Consider the following 15,260-nt stretch of genomic DNA (forward strand, 5'->3'; position numbering starts at 1 on the left):
ACAAACAACAATGGACCCAACACCGATCCCTGCGGCACACCACTAGTCACAGGCCTCCACTCAGAGAAGCAATCCTCCACAACCACTCTCTGGCTTCTTCCATTGAGCCAGTGTCTTATCCAATTTACAACCGCCCCATGTATACCCAGAACTTGAATAAACTTGTCAAACACATTGTTCCAAAACAGTGTTGACTCTGCCTCATTCTAATATGATTTTCTAAGCATCCAACCACGCTACCTCTTTAATAATGGAGCCCAGCATTTTCCCAAGACAGGTATTAGGCTAACTGGCCTGTGGTTTCCTGCTTTCTGTCTCTACTTTTTTAAATCGAGGTGTTACATTTGTAGTTTTTCAATCTGCAGGAACCTTTCCAGGATTAAGGAATTTTGGTCTTTACCCTATAATGTAAAAATATCTCCCAGGATATTGTCACTTAGTTACTTATGGCTATGCTGTATTTCTCCATTTATGTGTAGGCAGGCTCTATGCTATGTATCAAAGAATGCTACAGCGCACGTGACCATTCAGTCCATTGTGCTTGTGCTGAAAGAGTTATCCAATTAATTCCACTCCCTTGGCTTTTCCCCATTGCCCTGTTTTGCTGAAAGTATTTATCCAATTCCTTTTCAATGTTATTAATGCATCAGCTCCCCACCCTTCCAAGCAGAGCATTCCAGAGCATCATAGCTCTCTGCATGTTGAAAGGAAAATCTCATGTTGCTTCTAGGTTTTTCCAATAGGGAAGGAGCAGCGGGGGATCATCGACTCCCACAGCTACCTCAACTACACCCTCTCACACCCTGCTTCCTGAAAGGTGTTCATACACAAATCTTTGAAACTAGTAGGGCAAGTTGAAAAGGTTATTTAAAAAAGCCACATGGGATCTTGGTTAAATGTGTGTCCTTTGGTTACCAATCTTTCTGCCGTTAGAAACAGTGTATTTTTATTTTCTCTGTCAAAATACTGCATGATTTTGAACACCCCTTGTATCTCCCCTTAACCAGTCCAAAGATGTGCGGGTTAGGTTGATTGGCCATGCTAAAATTGCCCCTTAGTGTCCTGAGATGCGTAGGTTAGAGGGATTAGCGGGTAAATGTGTAGGGATATGGGAGTAGGGCCTGGGTGGGATTGTAGTCGGTGCAGACTTGATGGGCCGAATGGCCTGTTTCTGCACTGTAGGGTTTCTATGATTTCTTAACCTTCTCTACTCCCAAGGAGAACAACCACAACTTCTCTCGTGGCTCCATGTAACTGAAGTTCCACATCCCTGGTACCATTATTAGAAAATATCTCCTTTCTAAAATGTGATGCCCAAAATTGAGCACAATAGTTATGGGTGACTTCTAAAGGAATAGCATAACATCAATGCCTTTGCCTCTTGCTGTTGTTACACTTCTCACAATGCAGATTTTCATTTGTTCCCATAATGAGGTATTCCCTGAAACAAGTCGCTAGAGGCTTATTGCTTGAGGAGTGCCATTGCACATCAAGTATGGCAGACCAGGAGCCTTTCCTGCTCTTACCACCTGCCATTGGCATGCTGGAAGGATTTTGCAGGTTGATATTCAAAGTGCATTATAAACACACCACCTTTGATCATCAAGCCCTGGGGTGGGACTTGAACCTGGAGCTTCTGGCTCGGATGTAGGGACTCTACCCATAGCATCACAAGACCTCTATTGTCCTCTTGAACTGTTTATGAAACATCTGTGTTTAGAAAACCAAGATCCCATGTGGCTTTTTTAAATAACCTTTTCAACTTGCCCTACTAGTTTCAAAGATTTGTGTATGAACACCTTTCAGGAAGCAAGGTGTGAGAGGGTGTAGTTGAGGTAGCTGTGGGAGTCGATGGTCCTGTCATAAATATTGGTAGAGTATCTATTACCAGAAATGGAAACAGAGAAGTGAAGGAAGGGGGGTATCGGGTATGGATCATGTGAAAGTGAGAGGGCTGAAAATTGGAAGCAAAATTGATTAATCTTTCGAGCTCCAGACAAGAGCATGAAGAGACACCGATCAAGTCATCAATTGTATTGGAAAAGAGGGGGCTTGAGTAGGACTGAAACAAGGAATGTTCCACATACTCCACAAAAAGAACAGCATAACTGGGTTCCATGCGGAAACCCTTTTATTTAGAGGAAGTGAGACAAGTCGAAGGAGAAATCGTTCAATGATTTAGCCAGGCAGAGGAAGGTAGTGGTGGATGGAGACTGTTCAGGACTCTGTTCAAGGAAGAACTGGAGATTCCTCAGACCGTCCTGGTGAGGGATAGAATTGTAAGAGGATTGGTGCCCAGCTGCCTTTTTAAAGTATTTGACTATCATGACCTGTATTGTCCATATCCTATTTCTTTCCCCAACTGTGATGATAACTCGCCCTAAAATTCCCTGAAGATGATAATGCATCTTTTCTCACTTTTTAAGTGGCTTTATGCCTAGATTTATATAGATTATTTAGCTAACCTGTACATTCTTTTTGAGTTATTTGGAAGTATTGGCTTTTAGCTTTTCAGAAGCATTGCATTCAACTCTCTTGCATTGCACCTTGAATGGCTGCTTCTTCCTTTGATGTTGCTTTAAGGACATGTTAAAACCATTTGGCACCACAAAGCTAAATTGTCCAGACTATGACAACCTGCACTGAAGTTCTGCTATCTGACTCCAGGGTCTAGAAGAGGATTTTGCTGTTCATGGTATTCCAAGAGTATGTTACACAGCACATACTGTACTGCTAGTTGAGTGAGGTTAAAAGGAATGTTCTATGGAAGATTTACAGAAATCCTTTAATGAGCTGTACCAGTGATTTAGATTTTTAAATAAAGTAACCAGTTAATTAGTGGTAATACATGGGCAGTTTTTGCAACTATTAGTCTGTGCTGATTTTTCAATTTAAAGAACTTTATGAATATATTAATTTGAGACAAATCAAATATTTACCCTAATAAACATATTATGGTTTAGATGTTGATTATTAGAATAACCAAACAAATAAATGGATAGAATATTTAGACACCTCAAACTGTTGTCTGAAAGTCAATTGAAATGTACAGTTAAGAATGACAGTCATTTCTATTACCCAATGAATTGAAATAAAATCTGTAGTTTTCCAGCATTTCAGCATTAAAAGTGTTGCAACAGTGTTCATTAATTTTCTTGTGCAATAGAAACAGAACGAAAGAAGTTCAATATGTCTATTATACCATACTTATTGAGTAGAGAGAACAGAGTCCATTTGGCAGAGACAAGATGAACACAAGGCTCTCTTGAGTGTTGCGTAGGTTTTAGAATTCAGAGGCTTGCAAGGTTGAACATTAATGTTAATTGGTAAAACATAATGATTTACATTTGCACCAAGTATAGCCCAAACTATGAGCTAACTCCATGCTTGCTTCTGCATAGGTCTCTGCATATTCTTGGACTGACCCAAGCCCCTTACCATGTGACCCTTTACATCACACTGGATGGTGCTGTTCTCCAGTCCCACGTTAACCTTTGCTATGCCAAACTGAAGGCTTTGTTGATTTGAAGTTTGAACTGTAGTATTCTGTGTTTCTGGCACTTGGTTGTCCCAAGAGATTCACTTTTTGCACTCCTTGGAGTTGATCTTCTCCTTACTAACAACCAGTCTGCTTTGTCCAGACACGACAGGCTTGCCCCGTTCCTTCCAGGGAGAGTATTTACTCCATTCCTTCAGATTATCCAAGCTGGCTTTTTTATTCTTTTGGATTCGCCATGCTCTCTCTGGGAATTGATGGTGCATTTCCATTTTGTTCGAATGTTTTTCATCCATGAGCTCAACCTGCAGTTTGGCTTTCGTTGCCACACTAAGGTGTGCTCTGGTGAGTTGATGATCACTACTCTCCTGCACCAGCATCGCGTTGCTGCTGTACACTTCTTCTGGAAATTGCAGTTTTGTTGCCGTGGTGTTCTCCTGTTGTCTGACAGCAACTATTGGAGCCTGAAGTTGGGGCTCATTGTTCTGACACTCATCATTCTTATGTGTGTCTTCTGCTCGAAGTAGGACAGTACTTACCTGAAGGTTTGGCTCGTCTGGTCAAAGAGGAGCTTCTGTCCACGCAGGGGAGTTAGACAAAATGATTCTGCAAAGAGTGAAGACAATTCAGAGCTGAAGTCCCAGTTGAAAATCTCTTCACTGGTGGACCTCTCTGCAATGTCTGTGTAGTTGCTGACAGAGGTTGTTTTGATGTTTTCTGCCATTTGGAGCAGGTTAAGGGTAACACAGTGTTCTCTGCTTAAGGGAGAATTGGAACAGCCCAGTGGCACAGTGGTTAGCCCTGCTGCCTCACAGGACCAGGGACCTAGGTTCAATTCTGGCTTTGGATGACTCTCTGTGTGGAGTTTGCACGTTCTCTACATGTCTGCGTGGGTTTCCTCTGGGTGCTCCGGTTTCCACCCACAGCCCAAAGATGTGCAGGTTAGGTGGATTGGCTATGCTAAATTGCCCCTTAGTGTCCAAAGATGTGTAGGTTTGTTCAATTCGCCATGGTAAATGCACAGGGTTACAGGGATAGGTGGGTGGTGGGCCTGTGTAAGATGCTTTTTTGGAGAGTTGGTGCAGACTTGATTGGTGGAATGGGCTCCTTCTACACTGTAGGAATTCTATGAAAAGGATTGATTTCAAATGACAAGCTGTCATCATGCCTATGACCAGAAGTCAGATTTCCTCCATGGCCATATAGCCATGCGTCTGTCATTTGTAGCCAGAGGTCTTTCAGCTATGATTCCTTATCTGAGAGCAGCATCATACTGGCTCCCATGTCTAATTTGAAATTGATGAGATGACCATTTACAGAGAAGTCAGCATTCCAAAATGAGAACCTTGGATCCTTGATCTCATGGTTGAACTTCGTCCTGGTGTGGTACCTCAATCTTGTGGACTGTTTAGGAACCTTCCGCAAATCTCGATTTGCACAGCTTTCCAAGATGTCCCAGCATATTGCAGTTCAAACACTGCGAAGATATTGCTCGCTTGCATGTTGAACTTTGCCTGCTTTAAAATTTTCTTTTACTTCTTAAGTTAAAGTAAGTATCGAAGGATTTTGGAACATCTTCAACCTTCTATAAAGATGAATTTATTCCTTGCCTCGCACCAATGTCATCGGCTATTAGACCTACTGAGCACAGTAGTGTATCCATTTGTTCAGCCTTTGTATTCGTATCAAATCCTGAAGCTATCACATAACTTAAAAATCTTTTCACCACAGCCCCAGTTCTGCACCTGGTCTGGCCTTTGTATCAGCCCCAATTGATCTGGTAGGGTTGAATTATTATCCATTGTTGCTTTTAAAATCCAGGGAGTACAGCTTTAAATGCTGTTTCCCTCTTAAAGATGCTGCTGCAGTAATCATTTATTCAATGTTTCTTCCTGTGCTTGCTTGATTTTGACGGTCTCGCATAGTGACTGTGAACTTGATTTCAAAGGGATCAATTTTTTTTTTGCAGCAAGTTTTAATCTTAAAGTTTAGGTCAGATGGGGGTATTTTCAAGGTGCGGGAAACCAAATAAAAAAAAACAACTCTCGATTCTAGCTGCCATTTTAAAACTTCTATTTTTTTCATTGGAGCTTGGCTGCTGTGTGGTCTGGCACCATCTCTGAATCCGGCTGGCCGCTGTGATTTACGAAACTGACTAATGGCCTGAAGATGTCTAAAGGCTTATTCTGCCTTAGAACTGATTATTTTTGCTCACCCTTTCCAGATCCTTTGACTCTGCAATTGATGGGGATTCACAATGGATTTTTCTTCTGAATTTCAGCTGCCACATCTATAATGGAGCTTTTCAGCAATTTATGGCTTGTGTCTTCTGTTCAGATGTACTTCAGTCAGGTCAGGGTGCTGTTCCATTGGTTTTTCAGACTTTGGGGCCCTTCACCAGATTCTTTGGTTCTGGGTTCATTCATGAGCTGCCACCATGTTGTAAGGATTTGTTCAGTAGGTCTCACGAAGAGGTTCAAGGCTTATAAGGTTGAACATTAATGTTTATTAGTAACATATAACTATTTACATTTGTACAAAGTACGACTCAAACTGAGCTAACTCCATGCTTGCTTCTACACAGGTCTCTGCAAACTCTTAGACTGACCTGGGTCCCTTGTCATGTGACCCCTTACTGTGGGTGGTACTGTCCTCCAGTCCCACATTAACCCTTGCTATGCCAAACACTCTTATACTACAAAGATGGGAGACTACCTGATTCCGAAATAAATTGGGAGCAGAAGGTATCAGGGATCACCGGGCTATGGAAAATATGAAATCAAGCCTAGAACAAGAAGCCAATCAGCAGCAGAGAGACAGGTGAGATTGACCAAATATGGGATTCTGAGTAAACCAAGGCATTGTTAAGTGACTGGAGCTAATTTGTGAGTACAACCTACCCACATTTAAAATGTTCAAGAGCAGAGGCAGGAAAAGAGAGCAAAGTCCATATATTTTTGATGTTAGTATGGCACCCTTCTGTGTCGTATGTTGGTTAGCTTTGAAGGGCAGAATCTCTTTTCCTTGCTTCCCCTCACCTCTTGAGTTTAGAAAACATTGTGTTGTAATTCTTTTGTAAGATAATTCCGATGTTTTAAGATTTGTTTCTCTGACATTTTGAAAACCAAATTTGTGCTCAACAAGGTTGTTATTGCTAGTTAATGAAACATTTCTGTTTCGGGTACTGTCAAGACAGACATAGTAAAGTGAAAAGCAAGCTAAAGATCCCTTTAAACAGTCCCAACAATATGCCTTTGTTTCAGCTTCCTAGCAACACTCCTTTCTGTAACAATGATGACTTTCCATTTCTCTCAGCCGTTCAGGATCATTTCTGTAAATATACCAATTGCTTGATGTAGGGGCAAACTTGTGCTTTGAGAACATGACCACTGGAAAGTGGACAAAGACCCAAATATATTTTAACCCAAAGCATGTTGATGAAGAAACTTTCATTCCATTTGTCTGGGCTGGATATGAATCTGAATTCCAGAGATGAAAGCTGACCGTACCTCTCAGTTTCTATCCCTGGGCCTGTTGTTTTAATTACTGCAATAAGTCCTTGTTTACTATTTGGACATGTTTTTCCCATTGGAATTCAATCTTCAACGTATAGTAAAAGCAATCCATGGCCTTATTTTGGTAGCATCCATATTATTTTGCAAGACCTTTTGCAAATAGTTCTTCTGCTGTCCACAGTGATGGCCGAGAAATATGCCAGGGCATATCTTAGAACATTTGGCCATTAATTTCATGTTGCCCCAGCACTTGTGGGGCTGAGCTTTTGTAGAAATACTTTAATAAATAGTGGAATGCTTTTGAACAATGAGGCTTTTAGCATCAGGTTAGTTGGACTATTGCATTGGATCTACTACTAATGTGACTGACTGCTTAACCAACAGCATAAGGTATTTGTGTTTTGATTTTTCTAGGACTCTAAGTGCGAACTAATGAGGAAGGGAGACTAAATGAGATGGATGGGGTGGAGGCGAAACCAGTGTCCATATCAAACTATTTAAAATGTTAGAGCCAAAGAAACATCAGTGAGACCAAACCTTAGTGTTTTGACCCATACGTTTTGGAGTTCAGGAGAATTGTATGCAAATCATCCAGGATCGCATGCCTGTGGTATTAACAGTTTTCTGTCAGTGTTGCAGGAGATTCTTGTGCATCAGTGGAGAGTTGCACTTTCCTCACCCCATTTCATGATTTTCAGAAGGTCCAGACATTCATCCTGGACTTGCAAAATTCAAAAGAAAAAAATCCCAGCAGGAAAAATTCAAGATGATAACACATTATTTGGTCCCAGAGCAGTGAACCTCTTTGGTGCTTGAGGACGCCGTTTTGCTCTTTCATTGAAATGTCTTAATGTTCAATGAACAAAGGCACAGTTAACATTACAAAGCATGTTCATCAGTATTTTGGAGTGTTTGTGAAAGTATCTTGTTTGCAGCCTCTCTGCAGGAATGGCAATAATGCACTTGCCCGTGTTGAGAGGATTACCTTGTGAAGGATCCTCTTTAAACACATACTCAGGCAGCAGGTTTGAAGTACTTTTCCAGAGTTCAGTTTTCTCATCAATTCTGAGAAATCTTCATTTGGAGCCAAGGAAGGAAATAATGTTCCAGATATATGTGACAGTTATCTCTGTGTAGAATTGTTTTACTAGCAATTAGTTTTATTGCCTAAAGGTAGTGAATTAGCTATGTTCAGAATTCAACTGTGGGCTTCACAATTGTACATCTCTCCGACTGATCTGTTCGGCAGTGAAATTAATCACTATTGTTTTATGACATCTAGTAACAACTTTCCATGCATGTTATAGCCTGTGCAAAGATCTGCAAAAGGGTTTGGTTTGAATGCTTGAAATGATAGAAAATAATTACTCCTGGAAAGTTAAATGTCTTATTTACAGGTTTTTCAAATATTTGCCTATTTATAAATGGTAGTTTTTAAAACAAAACACTGAAAATGAGGTCATTTTCTACACCGACACTATAGTTAAGAAAGCCCACCATCACCTCTACTTTCTCAGGAAGCTAAGGAAATTCAGCATGTCTGCTACGACTCTCACTAATGTTTACAGGTGCACCCTAGAAAGCATTCTTTCTGGATGTATCACAGCTTGGTATGGCTCCTGTCATACCAAGGAACTACAAAGGGTTGTGAATGAAGCTCAGTCCATCACGCAAACCAGCCTCCCATCCATTGACTCTGTTTATACTTCCCGCTGCCTCGGAAATGCAGCCAGCATAATCAAGGACCCCACACACCCCGTTCGTACTCTCTTCCACCTTCTTCTGTTGGAAAAAAGATACAAATGTCTGAGGTCACATACCAACCAACTCGAGAACAGCTTCTTTCCTGCTGCTGTCAGACTTTTGAATGGACCTACCTTGTATTCAGTTGATCTTTCTCTACACCCTAACTGTGACTGTAACATTAGATTCTGCACCCTCCCCTTTCCTTCTCTATGTATGGTATACTTCGTCTGTAAAACACGCAAGGATACTTCACTGTATACCAATACACATGACAATAAGAAATCAAATCATCTTGGATGGGATGCTTACTTTGTTAACAGAACACTTCCATGAAGTGTAACAAAGTTGTTGATGTGCTAACATGACCTGATTGCATGTGATGCTGATTTGCAGTCTCAACAGGTGGTCACATTCATATCTTTGCCTCTATAGGGCTGTAAATGTTCAGTGATCAATGTTATCTGACAGGCTGCCTTTAAATTTAGTGCTTGTACTTGAAAACGATTGAGTATAAAAGCCAACTGTTTGTGTACTGGCAGTTGGGCTTATCTGGCTGTGGTGTATGGAGGTTAATTAAAGTCATTGTGCTTGTGTAATTGTGGCAAAAATCTATTCTGTTTTCACAAAAGAAATGGGGTTTCTTATTTCTTTCTAAGAACATTTTATTTTGAGTTCCAGAAGAGTTTTTCAAAGGGACCTGCTTGACTAATTTGCTTGATTTCACCCTTTATAGACTTGTGGTTCCACTTAATCGTTCAGTATTTTGCCTTTATTGCTTGTTTATTACTTGCTTCCTCCAATTGGAGGGGGGTAGGTGGGTGGGGAGATCGAGAAACCAAATGATCTCTTTCTAGACTAATATAAACAAAACTGAAGGGCATGCTTAGAGGTTGAACAGGAAGCTTTTGTGGAGATATCTTCGAGCTTCAGCTTACACATGAGATCCTTATACCCTTTTCCTTATGGTCAGTAATCAGTGTGGTTTTGGAAAAAAGGCTGTATGTGTTTCTTAGTCCTGGAGTGTGTGATCAATTCAAATAACAGCTTTCATGGATTTAAGTAAATTCAATAATTTCTATGATTCAAACCCATTTCAGGTTGGACCTTTTCTACTAACAGAGGGAGAGAGAGGAGGCTTTCTTTTGATCACTCGAGAGAGTGTGGTTCATTCAATGGCTCAGCTGGTTAAGGCAGAGCATAGCTAATCATGTAGACAATAAATGTTCCTGATTTGGTTCCAATCAGTGCTGAGTTAATGAATCTCAAGATGGCAACAGGAGTTAGCCACAGCACTTCTGAGCAAGGAGGCTGTTTCTGATGTTTATCTGGGAACACCAACTTGAAAGTCTACATTTGTTAAGATGATATTGGCTGCATGGGTAAACTGAACATCCAACTGGGATTAGGTGGAGATATCTGGAAGGTGAGAAAAGTTATAATCAACAAGATTGATTTTGAACTTGCATTTGAAGTTGATGAAAATGCAGGTTCAAGAGAGGGCATTCAAGGATATGGGGTATGATGGTGAAATGAATAGTGTGTGTAATGCAGCATAAGCCAGAACCAAAGAATGATGGGTGTAGGCTGGAGTGCAGGCTTGGAGGAGATTACCTAGATAGAGTTGAGTAAATTCACAGACAAATAAAAGCTGAATATTTTAAATTATTTTACTGGACAGCAATGAATGTTGGTATGGCCTGGAGTGATTGGCAAGTAGGACTTCATTGCACACAGTTCAGCTTGTAGATATTGGATTGGGTGTTAGTTGCAACTAGAGAAACTAGTATGGTGATATTGTAACCAATAATTAGGAAATGGCAGACTTGTTGAAGGAGCACTTTGCATCAGTCTTCATAATACAGGAATAGGACAAAATACCAGTCATACACGGGAAACTAAAACCCAATCAAAGAGAGGAACTTGCTGTATTTGTTTTGTTTTAAATGGTCTGGAGAGATAATAGGAATTAAGATGGACAAATCTGCAGGAATTTATGGTTTCCACTTCAGAGTGTTAAAAGAAGAAGGTGCGGAAATTGCACATTTATTGCTCATAATCTTCCAAAGCTTTCTTTTGATTTGGGAATTGTGCTGTTGGATTGGAAAAGTGCTAATGTCATGTCATTATTTAAGAAGGTTGGGAGAGAGAAATTGGCTCACGATAAACATGTCAGTCTAATGTCAGTAACAGAGTGTTACGATCACGATGGGGATCAAAAGAGTTTGAAATTCCAGTTATCTACTAGGAGAATAATGCCACAAGGTCCACAGTTTTAGTAAAATAAACTTTGTTATACAAAGTCAGAAAAGTAAAACAATGTACAATGTTTATCTTGTACTCTTACTTTCAGAATGAATGAGATAAATATGAATTAACAGGCAAACTGTGATGGGATACACGATATGTGTACATTAGATGGCAGATGCAACCAAGACAGATGCCACACATTTCACAGCAACTTGGCCAAATATTGCCACCCCCTCTCCCCCCATTCCTGCTGTTGGACCCTCAGCAAAGCTATACCAGCGCCCTCTAAAACTGCATGCCTTGCACATGTCTGGGTATGCCCGGTACCTACAAGGTTTGCAGGAGAATCCGCGGTTCCTGCACAGCATGTTCTGCCTGGGTGTCTTGGATATTGTACTGACAGGCATCCTGGATCCTAAGGCTTGCAAATACTGTCTTTGATAGTTGCTTCATGCCCTGTAGAATGCTTCTCACACTCTGTCCCTTGAATCTTTCCAGGGGGGTCTTCTGGAACACCTCAATGGGGATGGAGGCAATAGCCAACTCCATAATTCGCTCCGAGTTCAGCAGCAGATAAATAATGTTCCTTTTGCCTTATCTAAGGCTTTTTGTCTATATTGCATGTATGGTGATGCACCCTGAAATAGACTTTAATCATAAACTGCCTTCCTAAGTCCATATTTCTGGTCATCCTCAGACAGACCAGAGGCATTGATCTTGCACAGACCTTGAGATCGCTTGCTCTTCTGAATCTATAACCTTGTGGTCTTGAAAGCATTATTCAATCCTTTGCCTAAACAGCCTGAACTCTTCTTAGAATCCCTACAGTACAGAAGGAGGCCCATTCAGTCGATTGAGTCTGTACTCACTTGCCAACAGTGCAACCTATCCCTGTAACGCCATGAATTTATCATGGCCAATCCATTTAACCTGCATATCTTTGAACTGTGGGAGGAAACCCACGCAGACACGGGGAGAATGTGCAACTCCACAAGATATTCACCCAAGGTTGGAATTGAACCCGGGTCCCTGGCGCTGTGCGGCAACAGTGCTAACCACTTTGCCACTCTGCCACCGTGTAATATCCCTTGCCTGGGATATGGTTTCCGGTCTATCTCTGGAAATCTTGCTGCCATTGCTTCAGTCTTTTATTCTTTTCTTTCTTAAGGAGCAACTGTTGCTTTAATTGATTTATTATTATCACATATCAGTATACAGTGAAAAGTATTGTTTCTTGTGTGGTATGCAGACAAAGCATACCGTACATAGAGAAGGAAAGGAGAGAGTAAAGAATGTAGTGTTACAGTCATAGCCAGGGTGTAGAGAAAGATCAACTTAATGCGAGGTAAATCCATTCAAAAGTCTGATGGCAGCAGGATAGAAGCTGTTCTTGAGTCGGTTGGTACGTGACCTCAGACTTTTGTATCTTTTTCCCGACGGAAGAAGGTGGAAGAGAATATGTCCGGTGTGTGTGGGGTCCTTAATTATGCTGGCTGCTTTGCTGAGGCAGCGGGAATTGTAGACAGAGTTCAAAAATGGGAGGCTGGTTTGTGTGATGGACTGGGCTTCATTCATGACCCTATGTAGTTTCTTGCAGTCTTGGACAGAGCAGGAGCCGTACCAAACTCTGATACAACCAGAAAGAATACTTTCTGTGGTGTATCTGTGAAAGTTGTGAGAGTCGTAGCAGACATGCCAAATTTCCTTAGTCTTCTGAGAAAGCAAAGGCATAGGTAGGCTTTCTTAACTATAGTGTTGGCATGGGGGGACCATGGATCTGCTGGAAACCCTCTCTTCAGCTCTTCCCTTTCCTCTTTGTGTCCGTAATGCAATATAGCCTCTGTATTTTACCTTTCTTCCTATTTTTACTGTTTCCAACACGAGGATCACCAATGTTTCATATTATCCAAACATATTATATACTTTTACACCTGATTCAAACTCTTCAAGTCCTTTTTAAAAAAATAAATAAACCATTCTGGTTTCCCAAAACATTTTAAAAGTCATTGCAATGTTTTCTTAGCATTACTGCCTACCAGTCAAAGTTTCTCACGCTTATAAATAATTTTATCTTTGAACTATCTGTTTAATTTGCGACAAATATCTAGTTCATGGTTTTAGAGGCAAAGTTTAATTCTTCGAACATTAAAGTTTAACAGTAAAAAACTAGATAAATGCAACTAAAGCTGCTTGGAGTCTATTAGCCTGGAAAGGTTGGGGAAATATTGACTTCAGGGGTTAACAAGAAGGTAAGAGCCATTATCAACAGATAGGCTTACTTAACTAAAGAACTGGAGCACTGGAAGCATGATGTCTACATTGCTTGCAAATAAATTAGTCTAGAGAAACGTTTGCTTTGGGAGTTGGAGCTAAATTAGTTTAAAAGCACTTGGTGATTCATTAAAGGCAACACCATCATGGAGATAGGTAGAGTTTCAGAAGGTTCTTTGGTTTCAATTTAGTTGTGTGCTTGCTGGAAGAGTAAGTGTTCTGCAGCACACGAAGAGGCTGGATACTAAAAAGGTGCTGGTGCTTGCTGACTCCAGGCAGTTGGCACTCGGATGTCCTGGGGAAGTGAGAATGTTTCGGAATGTCATTGATTCCCTGACGGAGGTAGTTAGGGTACAGGAGAAGCCCTTGACCGTATCTAGCTCAGTACAGCTGGGAGACTGGAATTCAAAGAAACCTATGAGCAGTGCTGTCTTGGTAAAGTTAGTCGCCTGCAAAAGAACGGGAATTGCGCTGGTAATTAAAGATAGGAGTGCAGCTTTGTGTACTTTGTGGAACCTGGTCTCAGGAGGAGAGATTTAACCATCAGAAGATGAGCAGTTGTTGAGGCAGTCTGCCGGCGTGGTTTTTGAGTGAAATTCAGACGCTAGGTCCTAGCATTGAAGAATTGAAGTCCCTAGTGAGAGAGACCAGAGTTTTAATGTCACTGGTCATTGACATCTGGGTGGATTGCTGAGAAATGCATGGAATCTATCTTTATCGCAACTTCCATTTAATGCAGTGTGGGATCACTGTTTGCCTGTTAATTCATATTTACCTCGTGTTGATTCTGAATGTCAAAATGTAAGATAGATATTGTAAATTGTTTTATTTTTCTGTTTGGTATAGTAAAGTATATTTTGTTTAAAACTGTGGAATCTTGTGGCTTTATTCTACAGGTAGGTAAGTGGGATTTCAAACAAATGTTCCTGGTTGCTAACCAGATCGTAAAAATAAGTACATTTATTATAAAGCAAGTCTGAAGTAACTTGAAACATAGTGTAACCCCATGCATGATAACATTTGTGGATTGCTTTCCTCGTAGACTTTTATATCTCTCTATAAAAATTGTTCGTAATAAGTTTCTGATTGTAGGCATCTGGGCTTGCCGATGAAGGCTTGGTTTTACCATGAAAATGAAAACAAAAGGTACCAGGAACAAACCCAAATTGTATCATTTGGTGACAGTTAAGTGGAATTTATACCACTTGCAATACAAACAAATTAAAAATTAAACTGAACAAGCAGAAGCAACCAGGAGTGAAAAGTGCCTGTCAGGGCTCAAAGACATTGGTCACAAACTAGAATTAGCTTGTCAGATAAGAGCATATCAATTGGAAATGTTCAAAGCAAGGGTGAAAAAGAGCAATGTGGAATTAAAGAACATGGAAATAGCTGTCCGTGTAGTACATGGAGCTTCTGCATAACCATAATGCTGCAGAAATGAAGGAATGGCACCATGTTGTTGCATAAACATGATGATTTGCAACTCTGGACTGGTGAATAAATCCAATTTTGCTCCAGCGTTGAATTATGGAAAGACATAGATGCATTTTTAAAGAGTGTTTGAATTGCTGGCACAGATGGGTTGTGAAACATGGGGAGAAAGACCATCATTCAGTTGGAAAGTAATGACTAAATTCCCACATATAGTATGCGGAATGAGATATAATAAAGCCGATTTTTAAAAAAAGTTTCATGACTTCATTAATGATTTCACATGAGAAATTTGTGTAGACATAAATTTAGAATGTTTTACAAGATTACATAATTGTATGTACAAAGCATTATATTTCGAGATGAGGAATGCTTGGAAATAGTGATCAGAAGAAGGTGGTGAGGAATTGAACTAGAATGTAAGTGATCTTATGTATGTAGCTTCTAGAGTTGGTTTCAGCTAATTCAGATGTAAGGCTGCTGAGAAACAAATATAAAATTCTTGACTACATTTTGTGGAGCCATGAAATGAGTGGAAGGGTAGATTGCTC

The 15,260-nt window shown here is 40.4% G+C and overlaps 1 protein-coding gene across 4 annotated transcripts in view; it reads left to right on the forward strand.

Moving 5' to 3' along the window:
• Positions 1-15,260, forward strand: part of zbtb20 (zinc finger and BTB domain containing 20) — a 345,434-nt gene that overhangs the window by 65,374 nt on the left and 264,800 nt on the right. The window contains exon 1 of one of the 4 annotated variants that reach the window (XM_078232542.1): positions 6,222-6,316. The exons of the other annotated variants lie outside the window; for them this stretch is intronic. The gene's annotated coding sequence lies outside the window, so the exon portion shown is untranslated. Of the gene's footprint in view, positions 1-6,221; positions 6,317-15,260 lie in introns of those variants that run through there. 4 annotated transcript variants of the gene reach the window in all.

Source organism: Mustelus asterias, chromosome 17 (genome assembly GCF_964213995.1).
Source record: "Mustelus asterias chromosome 17, sMusAst1.hap1.1, whole genome shotgun sequence".
NCBI lineage: Eukaryota > Metazoa > Chordata > Chondrichthyes > Carcharhiniformes > Triakidae > Mustelus > Mustelus asterias.